Source organism: Solanum stenotomum, chromosome 3 (genome assembly GCF_019186545.1).
Source record: "Solanum stenotomum isolate F172 chromosome 3, ASM1918654v1, whole genome shotgun sequence".
NCBI lineage: Eukaryota > Viridiplantae > Streptophyta > Magnoliopsida > Solanales > Solanaceae > Solanum > Solanum stenotomum.
This window is the reverse complement of record NC_064284.1, coordinates 63088554-63105404: the sequence shown is the minus strand read 5'-3', so window position 1 is coordinate 63105404 and position 16851 is coordinate 63088554. Positions and strand designations below refer to the sequence as shown.

Below are 16851 nucleotides of genomic sequence, written 5' to 3'. Positions count from 1 at the left end.
CTTGCTCTGAACCATAGCAGGCAATTGTTTCTCATCTCCGATGAGTATAGCATGGCGGAGACCAGGGAGTTGTAATGGAATAGTGGATTCACATTCTTTCAGTTGAGCAGCTTCATCAATTACCACCATCTTTAGTGGTTCCATTCCCCTTCTATGCAATTTTGATGAGCTAAAAGCAGTGCAGAAAATCAAGCAAGCACCTTTTAGACAAAATCTTCGAATTTGATAGTCGTAAATGAGTTTGGGAAGAGAGATACTCTCATTGAGAAACTCCAATACTTTAAGGCATCCTTGTTTAATTGCATACAGATAAGCAAAACGCCTCGCCTTATTACTTGCCAAAATACCAAGCAAAACTTCTTTGAACTCTTTGCATGTAACCACAGAACCAAACAATGTTTCAAGAGTTTGAAGCATCTTAAGAAGCCTTATCATTTCCTTAGCTACTTCTAGTGGAAGGAAAGAAGTAGGCAGATGTGTGTACAAGCTCGTCAGACAATACGTCAAGTGATTCTGGATCCATTTGAATCTCTTGATAACAAACTCCTCAAATGTCCAATCACTGGTTTCTTCTTCACTTGTCTCGACAAAATTGGCCATGTTCACTTCACCATTGGATGTGAAGTTATTCTTCCTTTTGAAACTTCTTTTATCCTTTGATGTCTTCTTCTTGTTCTTTTGTAAGTTTTTTATGACAACTTTTTTCCACAACTGCTTGGTACTATTCCTTTCTTCTTCTCTCAAGTATTGTCGGTATTGCTTCATAGGAGACTTAAGAAAATATATCATGGACTCGATAGCACTTCTCCACCCATGAATAGGAGACAAACAGCAAGCAAGAATACGAACACGAGTATTAAGAAATACATCAAACAGATCTTCATGATCACTAATGTTCATTCTTTTTGCATTACCAAATAAAATGATGTCCCCTAAACCATATGTGTCAAATTCCAGACCATCTCTTACATGTTGCATCAGCCTCTTCGTAACTCCCAACACAGCAATGTTCGTAGGAGCACAAGTCAAAGTTCTACATTTCATCTTTAACAAGACATATAGTAAGGAGGCAACTGTTTTAGTCTTCCCCGTTCCTGGAGGACCCCAAATTAGCTTAACAGTATTCCGGTGAACACATTCTTTTGTTGCAATACAGCTTAGAACAGCCTCTTGTTGAGCACCATCTAGACCAAAGGACTGAATAATGGCACTTGAATTCGATAAAACATTAGTTTTAGATTCTGAGGAGGAGCAAAGAGAGCAGTCTATTTCATCCTGCAGATGATTAAAACAACAAACCTCTCAAAAGATCTTATAATATACCTTCAAAATGGCTATAAAAGAAAGGAACAAGACTAAGCAATGACACAAACACCTCTTTACATATACGTGTAAACAATATACGTATATATATATATCAACAACAAACTAACACTACTTGAAAATGAAACGAAGTATAGAAAGTAGAGCCTCATGAAAACTACCACAATCACATACTCAATATAACTTACAAGCCAAATTGTAAATATGTAGTTAAGAAGAAGAGGGAAAAAAAGATGTTTACTTACAGTAATTGGATTACTTTTCAGCACAGTGTTAATGATATTCAAGTTTGCATTTTCCATGTTCGGATTCAAAGCAGCCCATATTCGAAGATTTGTTGTTAAATTGGAAAGATAGACAACAAAAAGTTTGTCCCCTTTTTCACCCTTGTCGTTGTCTTGTTTCTGAAATGAAATAGGCTTCGAAGACTGAATGTGTATCCGATATGAATCTTCATCTTTTATGTCATTGATTATGCCAATCAGATAAGATATCTTTGGTCTGTTCAAATCATCAATTCTTCTTGGTAACACATCTGATAGTGCAATCAAATCTCCGTTCATTGGTTTATACTTTCGTTCAAATTTCTTCCCCTCCATAGCTCTATTTACCAAAATATCATAATATAAACTTTTTGGAGGTTTAAAATATTTTGATTCTCTGACATCAAGAACCTCGAGTGCAGGGGCTCGTGAAACTGTGGTGATGTTTGAGAGCAAATCAGCATGTGTTTCTTCAATAAGTGGAGTAATGAATGACTTCATGTAATGATCAATCGATAAGAACGTCTCAGGAATCTCCATAACCTTACACATTTTGGGAACAAAAGATGACAAATCACAAACGAACTAGAGAAGACGAATGTTACAAAATGAATATTTGTTTCAAATCAATATATGTTGAAATGAGAATAGAGAAAGATAGAACAAGATTTGATGCCTTCCATTGTACGAGACTTTATGCATACTTGGCTCTCAAACGATCATTAAACGTAACTTAAAGCACTATTCATAAATACTTCCAAGAAGAAGAAATATTCTAACCTTGTCTTTGTAAAGATCTTTGTTCAACACATCCCCTAAAGACCAAGAAAACACAAAATCTATCAACCCTGGGGGGATTTTTTTCTCTGTTTTCTTTCTTGTAGTAGTTGTCAATGCCATTTTCCCTAGTAGTCATCAAAACAAACAAAACATCAAAAAAAAAGAAATTAGGATCTTCATACAAATAGTCGGACAAATTTACTATTAACTTTTTCTATCCGATATACATAGATTATACACTATCATACACATACTATAAAGGGAATAAATGAACTATACATATATTATACATCTTCCCTTATAGTCATTAAAACAAACAAAAGAACAATTTTCTTATGGATCTTCACACAAATCGTCAGATAGATTTACTGTTTACTTTTTCTAGCAGGTATACATAGATATCATACACATATTATACATGAATTATACATATATTACCATTTTCCCTGATAGTCATCAAAAAAAAACAAAAGAACAATTTTCTTAGGAATCTTCACACAATAGCGAGACTGATTTACTGTCTACTTTTTTTTCTAGTCAATATGCATACATCTTCCCTAGTAGTCATCAAAACAAAACATTATTTTTTAACATATGCAAGAACAAATAGAAGGGAAAAATTACTGTAATTAATTAATTACCTTTTTCTTCTTCTGAGATTATGAGTTTTTTTTTTTTTTTTTGCTTTGTGTTGGGTTGAGGAGTTAAAGAGTATATGACTACTAGCTGAGTAAATTTAATTTCCAAAGTAAATTAATTCATTATGTATAGGAAATGTTGTACATGAAACAATAACGTGAAGTGATATTTTTTTTAAAAAAAAAAGTCGTTTCCTTTTCTTCATTGGAAATTAAAGAGATTTAAAAAAAATAATTAAGGTTCGTCTTTAATTTCCTTTGTTTCATTTTTCCATGGCTCGAACGGAATACGAATAGAATACTTGATACAATGACACATTAAAAAGCATTTAGTATTTCATTTTTTACCTATTGATTTGGAATACCTTTTTTAAAAAAAAATTGAATTGCAATTTCACTGTATTAACATTTTTAATATAATAAATTTAATGTTTCGAAAATGTATTGAAACGTAACTATAATAAATAATAAGGATAAATGAGGACCTAAGTGAGAAATTATCTCTTGATTTTTTAAACTGGACAAGTAAAAATTTACATATATTTTTAAAGTAGAATGGACGACAAATGAATTGTAAAGATCTTTGTTCAACGCATCCTTTAAAGACCAAGAAAACACCAAATCCACTAAGCCAGGAATTGTTTTCTCTGGTTTCTTCTTTGTAGTAGTAGTTGCCATTTTCCCCTAATATTAATCAAAATTATACAAAAAAAAAAAAATTAAAAAAAACATGTACATCATCATCATGATCATCAACATGCAAGAACAAATAGATAAAAAATAAAAAAAATAAAAACTTTACCTTTGTGTTTCTTCTTCTTCTAAGATTATGATCTTTTAGTTACTAATAACTTTATATTATATTGAAGCAACAAAATATTCTCTACTGCTGCATTCAACAAAAATGATGAAACTTTAGTAAAAATACATGTGGAAAATGACAAGTAACTTTAATGTAGAAAATAATTTATTTCGTACAATCATATGATAAAAAAGGAGAAAAAGTGTGGAATAAAGATTATAAAGACCTTCAACAAGGTGGATTGGACCGCATAAATCAGAGTGCACCTATTCAAGCAACTCTGTCTTTCTTGAAGGGGGTAGGACTTAAAGGAAACTCTATTTTGTTTACCAGCCAAGCAGTGCTCACACTTTTCTAATCTAGCACTTTTAAAATTTGACAATAATTTCTTCTTGGCTAGAACATTAAGTCCTTTCTATATCAACAACAGACTAACACTACTTGAAAATGAAACAAAGTACAGAAAGTAGAGCCTCATGAAAACTACCACAATCACATACTCTATATAACTTACAAGCCAAATTGTAAATATGTAGTTAAGAAGAAGAGGGGAAAAAAAGATGTTTACTTACAGTAATTGGATTACTTTTCAGCACAGTATTAATGATATTCAAGTTTGCATTTTCCATGTTCGGATTCAAAGCAGCCCATATTCGAAGATTTGTTGTTAAATTGGAAAGATAGACAACAAAAAGTTTGTCCCCTTTTTCACCCTTGTCGTTGTCTTGTTTCTGAAATGAAATAGGCTTCGAAGACTGAATGTGTATCCGATATGAATCTTCATCTTCTATGTCATTGATTATGCCAATCAGATAAGATATCTTTGGTCCGTTCAAATCATCAATTCTTCTTGGTAACACATCTGATAGTGCAATCAAATCTCCGTTCACTGGTTTATACTTCCGTTCAACTTTCTTCCCCTCCATAGCTCTATTTACCAAAATATCATAATATAAACCTTTAGGAGGTTTAAAGTATTTTGATTCTCTGACATCAAGAACCTCGAGTGCAGGGGCTCGTGAAACTGTGGTGATGTTTGAGAGCAAATTAGCATGTGTTTCTTCAATAAGTGGAGTAATGAACGACTTCATGTAATGATCAATTGATATGAATGTCTCAGGAATCTCCATAACCTTACACATTTTGGAAAAAAGATTAACAACTTAGCAATTCACAAACGAACTAGAGAAGACGAATGTTTCTGTAACACCCCAGATTCTAAAAATAGACCAAATGTAGATTTTCAGAAGTTGCAGGTGCCACCAACGGGGGGCCACCTACGACTCCCTCCCCAGGAATTCCAGCTAAGGGTCGACCAACGGTAGGACCTACGGACCATAGGTGGGACCACGGTCCGTGGTTCAAGACCCCCAGATCCCAGTTTCTGAAGCCAATCGATGACTGATCAGGACGGACCGTAGGTCAGTCGACGGTCCGTCAGTAAGTCCCGTCGTTGGCCCCGTCAATTTTTAAGTCAGGGGTCGTTTGATCTTTTCTCCTATGTGTTAGACACCTAAACTACGTCGTTTTGGTCAGTATAAGCCTAGTAACTAAATCAGAACTTACCCTAGTCAATTCTTTCTCCAAAAATCGATCAAACCAGAGCAAAAAGAGAAGAAACAGTCGACCAAAACCTTTCGAATAATGCAACTAGTTTTCCTCAGTTTCAACCCTGAAATCGAAAGATTTCTCCGTTGAATTCGTCACCAGGTATGTGAGATTTCACTAGTGGGTTCCTTTCACCTATTAGGTCCCTAGAATTCAGATATATTGTTTAGACCTAGGGTTTCTTGAACTTTAGAAAAGTGTTGTGATTTAGCTGTTAGACTATTCCTAATTAGATTATCATGTTTTCGTAACCATGTTGCTTAATCCTTGCATGAAATTTAGAACCTAGTTGTGTAGATTCATTTAGTTCATGAAATGCACTTGCTAGGTCAATTTATATAGATATACATGCCTTAGTTTACAAATGTTTCATTATCAGTACTTTAATGTTGCATTAGCATGTCAAAATATTGAGCTATTCATTATATTTCAGTTATGTTGTATTGTACACATTTCCAGTTTAGTGATCACGTCAGTCATGTCTTTATACCCCTGACAAGGTATATTGGGTCCTCTCGATGGGGTGTATACATCGGACTCCACGTTTATCTCCCATAGTCATACTCTAGTGCCTTTGACCAGGTTTCAGATATATTTCAGTATTCAGTTTCAACATGTTTGTACTTGGTCATTGCATTCAGTTTAGTTCATATTCAGTATATTTCAGTATCTTTATCATGTTAATATTATATCATTTTGCAGTATGCTTTGTTCAACTTTATCCTATCCTGCATGCTCAGTACCTTTCAAGTAATGACGCATACTCTGCGCTACATCTTTTCGTGATGTAGGTTCAGGTCCTCAACATTTAGATCACATGTAGATCGGTTCCCTATCCGTATTCAACAGTATCAGTGGTGAGTCCTCATTCTTCGAGGACAACATACATGTTTCTTTTACATTCAGTCTTTCATTTTAGTTTCAGTTTTGCTAGAGTTAGCTGGGAGCATGTCCCAGCATCTCTAGTCAGTTAGAGGCTTATTTCAGACATAGTATTAGATTCAACTTTAGATTTGAGTTTGATCTTTCAGTTGTTAATGAACTCTTAGTACATTTCCTATATTCAGACTATTATTTGGTATTCCCCATAATCCCATTTAGCTTATGATTTTAGCTTCCGCACAATATCTCCTATCTTAGAAAAATGTTTGTATGTTTATAATATGCTAGCTCAAGGTTAGCTTGGGGTCACTCGTAATCCTAGGTCCCATGTTTACGTCAAGGGAATTGCCTCGGGGCCTGACATTTTCAAAATGAATATTTGTTTCAAATCAATATATGTTAAATGAGAATAGAGAAAGATAGAACTACATTAGATTTCCTGAATACAAACTTGATGCCTTCCATTGTACAAGACTTTGAAAATGTATACATATGAGAAAAGTTCAAATGTATACAGATATTAATTAAGATCATACTCATTCTAAATCCGCCTTCAATTATATAACATGAGTGATTATGCAAGAAACACAAAATGCTTTCTACAACTGAAAAACAATGGTCGATTCTCGTCTAGCCACTAAGGCAATACTAGCATCTGATCTTGATCAGTACTCCCTTCGTTCATTTTATGTGGCACTAAGCATAAAACACATACCGGAAACCCAAGTGGGGGATAGTGTGCCTATCTAGTAAGGTTATTGTGTGCTTTAGGTGTTGCCATGATTTCCTTATGTGCATGTTCATGGAGGTGCTTAGGTCTTGTTAGGAAACCTGCGGATAGATAGCTCACGAATTGAATGATACATTACGTAATGGGAGGGATGTATGTGAGAGGGGATTTAGATATATCTGAGAGGAGGGAAATGTATTCTAGAGAGGATAAGAATGTATTTGAGAATGAATTTTTATAAAAAAATTTAAAATGGTAGGAAATTTTAGAAATTATTGTATTCTTTTTAAAAGAAGACTTGAGCTTTGGACATGGATCTTGCATGACAATTGAGCTTATAATGTATTTTTTCTCGTCATGGAAAATTGACATGTAGGTACAAGTCCTACCTATATATAAAATTGATATTCTTTTATTTGGGCCGTTGGAGCACTGTTAAGTTTATATGTTTCTATCGTAATATCCACTAGTTTTACCCAGAAATGACTTCATTTTCTAAATTACTTATGCATTACTACACATAAGTTCAATTGTTCAAGGGCAAAATTAAAATCCAGCTCATTTAAAGGATAAAAACTAATGATCAATCTATTTAAAAGACAAAAAGAACAATTTTATGAATAGGATATATGGGGCTATTTACATTGTTATGGATTTGGCAAACATGTAACAACACTTTTATCACAAAGCATATTACTTTCTCTACCATATTTCAAGCTTAAGATACATGATTTTGAATCCGACAGATACATGTATATGTCGAATTTTAAAACTGAGATACGTATTTTATTTTTAAAATTAATTGGTTGTAACTGATTTCCTTAATTAGAGGAGTAATTGATGATATTTAGAATACATGGACAATTAATTCTGGAAATTAAATTATTCAAATATCTTAATATAGGACAAAAATCAAGGAGTGTATTTATATTTAATTAATTTCATTTATTATTTATTTATTATTCTTTGAAATAATATATTTATTAATATTATTATTAATAAAAAACAAAAACATGTATATCTTGATCATGTAATTTGATTAATTTTATTTTATAATAAATTCATTAATTTAATGTATCTATTATTAATAGATGATGTATTCTACAACTAAACACTTAGATACATGAGTATCATACAAGTACATTCATATGTATCTTAGAAGTATCTAGTATTAATTTTGTGTATTTGTTATATGTGTCTATTATTAATTTTATGTATCTATTTATATGATCTAATTTTAATTTCTTGTATCTTTTATATGTATCTAGTATTAATTTAATGTATCAATTATCAATCATACATTATATTCAAAAACATGTATCTCAAATAGATAGTAAGCATATATATAAATTATGTGTATCTAAATATGGAATGTAATTGAAGCGCACGAATTCAGGACCAACTCACGTATTTGTCTTATCATTGATCCAAAAAAAAGTAAAAAAATTCAACATTCTTCCTTTTTTTTAGCATCTTTTTTTTTCCTCACAGATAGATATAACCTTAACTCAGATACATCAACTCTTAACTAGATACATGTGCACCTGATGTGTATCCAACATTGTTGCATATCTAATAATGTATTTGTTATGTTAAGTAAAGCTTGACGTAATTCTTCCTTTTTGATTGAGTAGTTCCTATACTTAGATCTATTCTCGGCTTGAATTTTAACGGATGAAGAGTCAGTCCCTGCAATGAGAAACTCATGAGTGAAAATAACAAATAAAAGTTGTTTGATTTAGTATAATATTGTTAATGTGTAGTACATTTAACAAGAATAATCTGATTTTGAGAATAACCAGCCATTAAAGTATTTGAGAAACAACAAGATCAAAAAAATATAAAACCTAATTTGTAAAACTTTTTAAAATTGAACCTGAGAACATTATGAACTTTAACTCATATACAAAATCAAGATACATGAGAATAATAAAATAATAGAAACAAACAAATGTGTATAATGTTGTTTTGAACATGCAAATATGTATTGAGAGGATGAAGGAAGAAAGAGGGAGAAGATGAAGAAGAAAAAGGGTTGGTGGACGTGTGGGTGGGGAATGGTAGATGTGAAATGTGAATATGAAAAAATTGAGTTGTTAATGTGGACCATTAATTAAGGAGTTTAAATTTAAGATAATTATCCAATACCATATTTAAGGAATTTGTGTATCTAATTAAATCTTTTAAAATATATGGTATAAATATTAAAAGTGATAGTATATGTAATTGTTTTAAACTAGAGGTAAATATAGTATATTCGGTAGTGATGTATGTGTAGTTATGTAGTTTTATCTTTTTAAATTACTTGCTAAGACATAGTCAAAGCTCATAATTTTTTTTTTTTGTAACTTTAGCAGTGTAAAGTTAAAAAAACTCACATAGTGTAATCTATATTTATTATAAATATAAAAGGGAAAAAAAGGTCTAAAATACTCTTCAATTTTACAGTTTAGTGTTGATAATATCATTTGTTACGAAAATGGCTATATGAGAAGTATTGGTGTTGAAACTATGGATAACTTGGAAAAACTATTTACTCATCTTGCAACTAATAATGAATCTTTTCTTCAATTTCGACCATTCTAACTTGACTTGACATCAGCACTTCAACTTTGAATACGCACACCTCAACTTTTCTCCATTCTGCGTTCCTCCGCAATTGTGGTTGGTAAGCCAGTATTTTTCAAAGGGAAGAGGCTTTCCCTATAACTAAAAATGCTACCAACCTCAGCTGCTTTAAAATATCTCCAACTCTTATTCTTCACATGATAAAAAAAATAAGCCCAAACATCACTTGATTTTATCCATAAAGCAAATACAATTTCTTCATCACCATACTTGCAAATACTAGAGGGATTCAACTCTATATCATCCTCATGTTTCCATTCTAAAGGAAATTCAAATATTTGATGTTCCCATTCTTCTTTTAAAATCCATAAATGGATGTCTTTAGTAAGAAAGACCTCTAGAATATACATAATTCCTAATTTTCCATTCACATCTATTAGCATATAGTCCTTATATCCAAATTCGTCAAAATTATACATATCTATACTGTTATGAAATTCAATCGACATTGTGATAGTTGTGAAAATTTCAGATTTAATATCAAACGCAACTATACAAAATTCACGAGAAAAGCTAAATCGATAGAGGATCCCACTAATTATGCAATGTCCATATTCGAGATCAGAAATATAATAATCATGTTCGCCATAGCTAATTATCTCCCTCCATGAATTATCTATACCTAAAGTAAAAACCCATGCTCTTGATAATTCCAGATGATTTTGTTTATTAATAGTCAAAAGAACTTTATACTCGTTTTCTTTAGGTTCAAAACCTATTGAACATATCCCGTACGAACCATCATAACATTTCAAGTAGGGAAGATATCTTACTTCTCCTGTAGCGGGATTTAAAATTGAAATATATTTCTCATCCCACGTGCAAAACAAACCATTATCGTAACCAAAACAATTAGAAACACGATTAAAGTGATGACACAAGTTATCAAAATTATCAAGTTGATAAGACTTGGTGGCGTTTCCATCTTCTTCTATAGAGTAAATACCATCGCCTAGGCATCCAATCACGCGATTAATCTTAGAATAATTGGATGAACGGATATCCCCGAAATATGGTTCCGACACAATTGTATTATAAAATTTTGAAACACACTTAAAACGCATTAGAGACTTAGCAGGAAGGCACGAGAAAATTTGGATGGTAATATCTTGAGGAATTGACATATTTTTTATTTTATGGGTTACAATCTTTGACTTGCCCGTTTTATTAAGTACGTTTTTTCTTTGTTTAGTTTTAGGTTTAGGACTCTTCTTTTAGAATAAAACTCTTTTAGGTTTAGGACTCTTTTAGAATAAAACTCTTTTAGGTTTAGGACTCTTTAATTAGTATATAAAAATAGCTTTAAAAAAAGTCCAAAAAATATTTTTTTTCTAATACAGTAATAATTATATAGATGAAAATATGTAAACCATGATTATTTATTTTATCATTTGAGGGAAGTTGAGTCCTAAAGTAATTGCACGTGCCTATTTTGTTAAAAATAAAGTAGGAATTAAAAAATAAGAATAGGAGTAGGTAACTTCCCAATTTACCATTAAAAAAATATAGATATTTGATTTTTTTAAATTTCAAATTAAATATTATTTACTAACTAATTCTTGTCATAAACTGCCACAGTTCTTCTCTTGGACTGCCATTTGTCTTTATTAGGATATACTTTATTCCTTTTAATTATATTCCACATGTGCGTTGGTTTGGAGGACAAACATTGGATTTTCAAGTTTAAACGAGGCCCGAATCGGTAAATAGGAATTTTTTTATTTTTTGTGTGTTAGTCTATAATTTTGTGTGAAATGTGCGTCCGGCGATTTTTTTGCCAAAATTCTGTGGGAGTGTGACGACTGACTAAATGGCGTGGTTTGGTTTAGAGGCGCAAATGTAGGTTTTTTAGATTTCAAACGAGGCCCGAAACGGGAATAAGAACTTTTCCATTTTTCATGTGCTATAGTCACCTGAATTTTTTATGATATGTGTGATCGGTGGTTTTTTGGTCGAAATTTTTTGTGGTCGTCCGTGAAGACCTATTAAATATCATTTGTTGGTTCGGAGGGGCAAACATAGGTTTTATCAAGTTCAAATGAGGCTAGGGCCGTGAAATAGATTTTTTTTCATTTTTTCGTGTGTTATAGTCCATGAATTTTGTAGAATATGTGCGCCTGCCGATTTTTTGATCGAAATTTTTTGTGGGCGTTTGTGAGGACATACTTAGTGGTGCGTGTTGGTTCAAATGGGAAGTCATAGGTTTTCTCGGGTTCAAATGAGGTTCGGAACGGAAAATAGTGAATTTTACATTTTTCGTTTGTTATAGTCCATGAATTTTGTGTGATATGTGTGCTCAACGAATTTTTGGCCAAAATATTTTGTGAGCATCCGTGAAGACCTACTTAATGGCTCGTGTTGGTTTAGAGGGGCAAACGTAGTTTTTTTCAAGTTCAAACAATGCCCAAACTAGGAATATGAATTTTTCCAATTTTCGTGTGTTATAATCCATGAACTTTGTGTGATATGTGCGTTCGTTGTTTTTTTGCCGAACTTTTTTGGGCTTCCAAGATGAGCTATTAAATGACACATGTTGGTTCGGAGGGGCAAAGGTAGGCCTTTTCAAGTCCAAACAAGATCCAAAACGGAAAATAGTGATTTTTTAAGTGTTACAGTCCAAGATTTGGGAGTCAGACGATTGTTTGATCAAAAAAATTTGTGGGCGTTCGTGATGACCTATTAAATGGTGTGTGTTGGTTCGGAAAGGGTAAATGTAGGTATTTCCAAGTTCAAATGAGGCCCGAATCGGAAAATATGAATTTTTACATTTTCATGTGCTATAATCCATGAATTTGTGTTATATGTGTCCCCGATGATTTCTTGGCTGAAATTTCACATGGGCGTCCGTGACGACATACTTATGGTGCATGTTGGTTCGGAGGAAAAAAAAACATAGATTTTTTCCAATTCAAATGAGTCCCAGAACAGGAAATAGCGATTTTTTCGTTTATCATGTGTTATATAGTCCATGAATTTTGTGTGATATGTGCACCCAGTGATTTTTTGTGGGAGACCGTGATGACAAACTTAATGACGGGTGTTGGTTCGAAGGGGAAAATGTAGGGTTTTACAAGCTCAAACAAGGTCCAGAACGGAAAATAGTGATTTTTCAATTTCTTTTCATGTGTTATAGTCCATGTATTTTGTGTGATATGTGCGTCCGACGATTGTTTGATCAAAAACTTTTGTGGGCGTTCATGACGACAAACAAGTTAAAACGAGGTTCGGATCGAAAATATGATTGTTGTCATTTTTCATGTGTTATAGTCCATGAATTTTGTGTGATATATGCACCCGATAATTTTTTGGCCAAAATTTTTGTTGGGCGTCCGTGACGACCTTCTTAATAGCGTGCGCTGGTTTAGAGGGACAAACATATGTATTTTTAATTTCAACGAGGCCCGAACCGAAAAATAAAAATTCTTACATTTTTCGTATGTTATATGTGAGATATGTGCATCCGTGGATTTTTTGACTGAAATTTTATGTGGGCGTCCGTGATGACATACTTAATGGCGTGTATTGGTTCGGAAGGATAAACGTAGGTTTTGAAGAGTTCAAACGAGGTTCGGAATAAAAAATATGACTTCTTTTATTTTTCATGTGTAAATAGTCCATGGATTTTGCTTAAACTAGATGATAATTAATAAAATAAACTATTTGTAGCAAAATAAATATAGTTTTAGCATAAAGTTGTTAAAAATTTAACTATCATATTAATTTAGTGTAGAATTGGTTAGAATATTTATGATTTCCTGATAGTGTTGATGAGTTGCCTATCTGAAGAAGATATTGATTTTTATGCTAACAAAATTGAACCAATTATTATCCATATGCTCAACTTACTTTTATTTTAGGGATAACCCTTAACTTGGTTTCAACGGACAACTATGTCCTCAAACTTTAAATGTGCACAAGTAAACACTTAAACTTGTCTAGAATTAAACAAGTCGACACATGTGTCCTAGATGACATAATACATGTAGGATGCCACGTAAGATACAAAATTACCACGTATGATGTCGTGTAGGATGAATGTGTCCATTTGCTTAATTTTATACAAGTTAAAGTGCCTACTTGTGTACACCCAAAGTTAAAAGTCATAGTTATCAACTGACGCCAAGTTATCGAACAATAGTTAAAACACAGGAAAAGTCTAGAAAATCATAGAGTATTAATTTGTTTGATTGGTTTTTAGCATTATTGGAGTTAGAGTATCTCAACTAATAATCATTCTTTTCTTGAGAATATAGGTAATGACCCTCCTGGTCATTTCTCTGTCTTGCATTCTGTGTGTTATTTAGAGTGTTCATGTAGCGACCCCAAGTCATTATGACTTACTGGGACTGACAGTTCGGTCACCTAGTCGTTCATTTGGTTATGGTGTGAGCTTTATTATTTTGGAGCTTATGAACCTTGAACGAACATTTTCGATCAAAAGTTCGAGAAGATTAGATCGGAATCCAATTCTGATGATTCCATCAGCTCCAGAAGGGTCATTTTAGGCTAGTAGCATGGTCTGCATGACTCTCAAGGTTTTCAGTGTGAGTTGGTGCGATTAGGCGTTTTAGCCTTTGAAATTTGGCTTAAGGTTGACTTTGGTCAACATTCTTAGAAAACGCACTCAAATGAAAATTCCGTCAGCGCGGTTAGCTCCGGAATGTCAAGTTTGGTCTAGATTGACCTTTCTTTTGTGTCTCGAGGTTTTTGATATTTTTCGGAGCTTTTTTGTAGTTTTTGACTTAAAAGGGCATTTGGAAGTGGGACCCACTTTTTATTGAGATGACCTTTGATGGGAATTTCGACTGTGCCGTTGAGTCCGAAATATCGAATTTGGTTTGTTTGCATATCTCATTTGCGTACACGGGGTTTCGAACGAGTTCGGAGCACCCTGTCGGAGTTTTTAGTTTTTGGAAAATTGCAGAAATATCTGCTATAATTGCAAATATATCAGCCAACTTTCTCAAACTTCAAACCCTCATAACTCTCTCATCTCTCAACCGATTTGGGCGATTCAAAAGGAAAAGTTGTGAGATTTTTCGAGGATAACGTGTTGGTGAGCTCGGATAGTGATTTGGGGTCTCCGTTTGAGGTAAATTTCGTGAAACACCTTCTGCCACGACCCTTTTGTGAGCTTGATTTTGGAAGATTTTAAGACTTGTTTTCTCAACCTTTCTAGGTCCGATTTCAGTTATTTTTGAGGCTATCTTGAGTGGTTTTTCGAGGAGAACGTCGTGGTGTTGTCGCATTTCACTGTAGACCTCCAGTTTCTGGTAAATACACTGATTCAACTGCTGTCCCATTTCTAATTTTTGAGAAAATTTGGGTTTTAGTTGCATGTTGATATTGTGTTGTTCCCGAGCCCCGAATTGTGTCCCATTTTGGGACATGAGCTAGGGGAACTGGTTAGGACCCACTTTTGGGGTTAATTCCAGAATTTCCAGCGCGGGTCCCACTTTCCCCGTTTTGATCCCGAAATTGGTCCGTCTCCGTTTGTTGTGATTTTGGTGTTTAAACGACCGTAATAACGTTGTGACTCTATTTTTGATAGCGGGGCAGCGTTTCGAGGACGTTAGAAAAGGGAAAGCTCTGGAAAAGTGATTTTGGAGCACGTGTGATCGGCCTACAGGTAGGCTACGGTTTCCCTCTCTTAGATTGAGCTTGAGAGTCTGAATGCATGTTGATTAGTTGGGATTTGGGTTGGTAGTGATTGAATCATGCATAGGTGTTTGGAAATCATATTTTCGGCCTATTTCGAGAATTATCGGGTAACTGTGAGCATGCTTTGTGTTATTAATTGACCCTCCTCACTATGTGGAGTGCTTGTATGCTTAATTTACTATTTGTTTGAAGCATTTGGGCCTTAGTTTAGGTTTGACTAGGGCTTGCCTTAGAAATACATGATTCAGATCCGATAGGCCTTAGTTTTGTCCCGACGTCGCTCGGCCGAGTTAGATCCCTGTAGACTGGTGTAGCAGACCTGAGCCTGATAGTTTGGGCCTTAGCTAGGCGATACGTTTGCTCCGATGATAGTTATCCTTATTTCCCCGATGTTACAGCTTCAAGAGTTACGTCGGCGACACTAGTTCTGCTTCGTGATTTGAATTTGATTTTCGATTCTGTTCCAAGGACTTTCATTGATTGGCTAGGTGTGGACGGCGATCCACGGACATTTATGAGAATAGATCGATTGGGACTCTTTCAGCAGCTACAGTGGCACCTTTATAGAGTATCCGGTTAGAGTTCCGGCCTATATTGCCCAGATACTTATATAGAGCATTCGGTTAGAGTTCCGGCCTCTATTGCCCAGATACTTATATAGAGCATCCGGTTAGAGTTTCGGCCTCTATTGCCCATATACTTAAATAGAGCATCCGGTTAGAGTTCTGGCCTCTATTGCCAGATACTTATATAGAGCATCCGGTTAGAGTTCCGGCCTCAGATACTTGATACTTGTGATTGGTTACTTGGGTACTTCTGGTGAGCATCCGGTTCGAGGTCCGGCCTCCGTACTGTCAGATTTTACTAATTAGGGTTGAGGTTCTGGTACGATGTTCTTCGTTCTTGGGTTCTTATATGCAATTCTCTTTAGTTATAGTTATTCTGTGTACTCGTCGAGCTTATGGGGGTCCGTTCGTGTTTTTATTTAACTTGCGCACGAGTGTACCTTCTGGACTTATGGGGGTCCAGTTAGGTGTAGTTAGCTTATAGATTACTTTAGGTAGTTCTTTGTACACTCGTGTGCATTCCTTTGTTAGTTAGATTTTTGTTCTTGACCTCAATTTGTGTATTCCTTCTTTTCATATTGCCTTTACTTTTCAAGTTCAGTCGGCCTATGATGTCTACTGGGTACTTGTTGTTTTGGTACTCATGCTACGCTCTGCATCTATTTCGTGATGCAGGTTCGGGCACTAGTAGCCAGCGTTGATCGAGCTTATAGCAGACTGATCCGGAGACGGGAGTGATGTCACGACCCGAGAGCACCCCCAAGTCGTAACATGCGAATTCGACCTCTCGGAGGTCTCATACAAGCCCTTAGCATTCATCACATTGGATATGTAAAATAGTGCGGAATTAAAAACTCTTTAAATAAAATCCCATAAGACTCAAAGGTCACTTTTAAAGCATCATTCAAAAGTACACAAGCGGAATACTAAGTCTCTTAGCCATCTTAGACATAAACGTGAAAACATACTA

At 34.2% G+C, this 16851-nt stretch overlaps 1 pseudogene; it reads right to left on the bottom strand.

The window, feature by feature from the left end:
• LOC125859151 (uncharacterized) overlaps positions 1–16851 on the bottom strand; it is a 39357-nt pseudogene that overhangs the window by 2373 nt on the left and 20133 nt on the right.